General features: G+C 44.9%; 1 long non-coding RNA gene across 3 annotated transcripts in view; it reads left to right on the forward strand.

Annotated features, from left to right (window-relative positions):
• Nucleotides 1-2352, forward strand: part of LOC144955180 (uncharacterized) — a 15065-nt gene extending 12713 nt beyond the window's left edge. Inside the window, exon 4 of one of the 3 annotated variants that reach the window (XR_013641533.1) lies at nucleotides 2262-2352. This is a non-coding gene — a long non-coding RNA (uncharacterized LOC144955180). Of the gene's footprint in view, nucleotides 1-1471; nucleotides 1502-1587; nucleotides 1620-2261 lie in introns of those variants that run through there. The other 2 variants (XR_013641534.1, XR_013641535.1) reach the window with 2 other exon arrangements.
• Nucleotides 2353-2849: the final 497 nt, after the last annotated feature.

The raw sequence follows: 2849 nt of genomic DNA on the forward strand, positions 1-2849 counted from the left end.
GGTGGTGGTGGTGGTGATGGTGATGATGGTGGTGGTGGTGGTGATGGTGATGATGTTGGTGGTGATGGGTGGTGGTGATGGTGGTGATGGTGGTGGTGATGGTGATGATGGTGGTGGTGATGGTGGTGGTGGTGGTGGTGATGGTGATGGTGATGATGGTGGTGATGGTGTGATGGTGGTGGTGGTGGTGATGGTGATGATGGTGTATGGTGATGTGGTGGTGATGGTGATGATGGTGGGTGATGATGGTGGTGATGGTGATGATGGTGGTGGTGGTGGTGATGGTGGTGGTGATGATGGTGATGGTGGTGATGGTGGTGATGGTGATGGTGGTGATGGTGATGGTGGTGATGGTGGTGATGGTGATGGTGGTGATGGTGATGGTGGTGATGGTGGTGATGGTGATGGTGGTGATGGTGGTGATGATGGTGGTGGTGGTGGTGATGGTGGTGATGGTGGTGATGGTGGTGGTGATGGTGGTGATGGTGGTGATGGTGATGGTGGTGATGGTGATGGTGGTGATGGTGGTGATGGTGATGGTGGTGGTGGTGATGGTGGTGATGGTGATGGTGGTGATAGTGATGGTGGTGGTGATGGTGGTGATGGTGGTGATGGTGATGGTGGTGATGGTGGTGATGGTGATGGTGGTGATGGTGGTGATGGTGATGGTGGTGATGGTGATGATGGTGGTGATGATGGTGGTGGTGGTGGTGGTGATGGTGATGGTGGTGATGGTGGTGATGGTGATGGTGGTGGTGATGGTGGTGATGGTGGTGATGGTGATGGTGGTGATGGTGGTGGTGATGGTGGTGATGGTGGTGATGGTGATGATGGTGGTGATGGTGATGGTGGTGATGGTGATGGTGGTGATGGTGATGATGGTGGTGATGGTGATGGTGGTGATGGTGATGGTGGTGATGATGGTGGTGGTGATGGTGGTGGTGATGGTGGTGATGGTGGTGATGGTGGTGATGGTGGTGGTGGTGGTGGTGATGGTGATGATGGTGATGGTGATGGTGGTGATGGTGGTGATGGTGGTGGTGGTGATGGTGGTGGTGGTGATGGTGATGATGGTGATGGTGGTGATGGTGGTGGTGGTCATGGTGGTGATGGTGATGATGGTGGTGATGGTGGTGGTGGTGATGGTGGTGGTGGTGATGGTGGTGATGGTGGTGATGGTGGTGGTGGTGATGGTGGTGATGGTGGTGATGGTGGTGATGGTGGTGATGGTGATGGTGGTGATGGTGGTGATGGGGGTGATGGGGGTGATGGTGATGGTGGTGGTGATGGTGGTGATGGTGGTGGTGATGGTGGTGATGGTGATGGTGGTGGTGATGGTGGTGGTTATGGTGGTGATGATTAGTTAACTAGTTAACTAATTAATTAGTTAACTAGTTAACTAGGTAACTAGTTAATTAATTAACTAGTTAACTAGTTAACTAGCTAACTAACTAGTTAACTGTGTTCACAGGCTGGCCACTCTGCGCGTGATCGTCACCAACACTAGTTACCTAGGTAACTAGTTAACTAGGTAACTAGTTAACTAGGTAACTAGTTAACTAGGTAACTAGTTAACTGTGTTTACAGGCTGGCCACTCTGCGCGTGGTCGTCACCAACACTAGTTACCTAGGTAACTAGTTACCTAGGTAACTAGTTAACTAGGTAACTAGTTAACTAGGTAACTAGTTAACTGTGTTTACAGGCTGGCCACTCTGCGCGTGGTCGTCACCAACACTAGTTACCTAGGTAACTAGTTAACTAGGTAACTAGTTACCTAGGTAACTAGTTACCTAGGTAACTAGTTAACTAGGTAACTAGTTAACTAGTTAACTAGTTAACTAGTTAGTTAGCTAGTTAACTAGTTAACTAGTTAACTAGTTAACTAGTTAACTAGGTAACTAGGTAACTAGTTAACTAGTTAACTAGTTAACTAGTTAACTAGTTAGTTAACTAGTTAGCTAGTTAACTAGTTAACTAGTTAGTTAACTAGTTAACTAGTTAACTAGTTAACTAGTTAGTTAGCTAGTTAACTAGTTAACTAGTTAACTAGTTAACTAGTTAACTAGGTAACTAGGTAACTGTGTTACAGGCTGGCCACTCTGCGCGTGGTCGTCACCAACACTAGTTACCTAGTTAACTAGTTAACTAGTTAGTTAACTAGTTAACTAGTTAGTTAGCTAGTTAACTAGTTAACTAGTTAACTAGTTAACTAGTTAACTAGTTAACTAGTTACCTAGGTAACTAGGTAACTGTGTTACAGGCTGGCCACTCTGCGCGTGGTCGTCACCAACACGCTGGTTCCGCGCTGTACCAAGAAACTCGTCGCCGCTGTGAGAACACGCGTAGAGAAGGTAACCTCCTCAACTAGTGATAACTAGTGATAACTAGTGATAACTAGTGATAACTACACACTAACTAGTGATAACTAGTGATAACTACACACTAACTAGTGATAACTAGTGATAACTACACACTAACTAGTGATAACTACACACTAACTAGTGATAACTAGTGATAACTACACACTAACTAGTGATAACTAGTGATAACTACACACTAACTAGTGATAACTAGTGATAACTACACACTAACTAGTGATAACTAGTGATTACTACACACTAACTAGTGATAACTAGTGATAACTACACACTAACTAGTGATAACTAGTGATTACTACACACTAACTAGTGATAACTAGTGATAACTAGTGATAACTACACACTAACTAGTGATAACTAGTGATAACTACACACTAACTAGTGATAACTAGTGATTACTACACACTAACTAGTGATAACTAGTGATAACTAGTGATAACTACACACTAACTAGTGATAACTAGTGATAA

Source organism: Lampetra fluviatilis, unplaced genomic scaffold (genome assembly GCF_964198595.1).
Source record: "Lampetra fluviatilis unplaced genomic scaffold, kcLamFluv1.1 SCAFFOLD_607, whole genome shotgun sequence".
NCBI lineage: Eukaryota > Metazoa > Chordata > Hyperoartia > Petromyzontiformes > Petromyzontidae > Lampetra > Lampetra fluviatilis.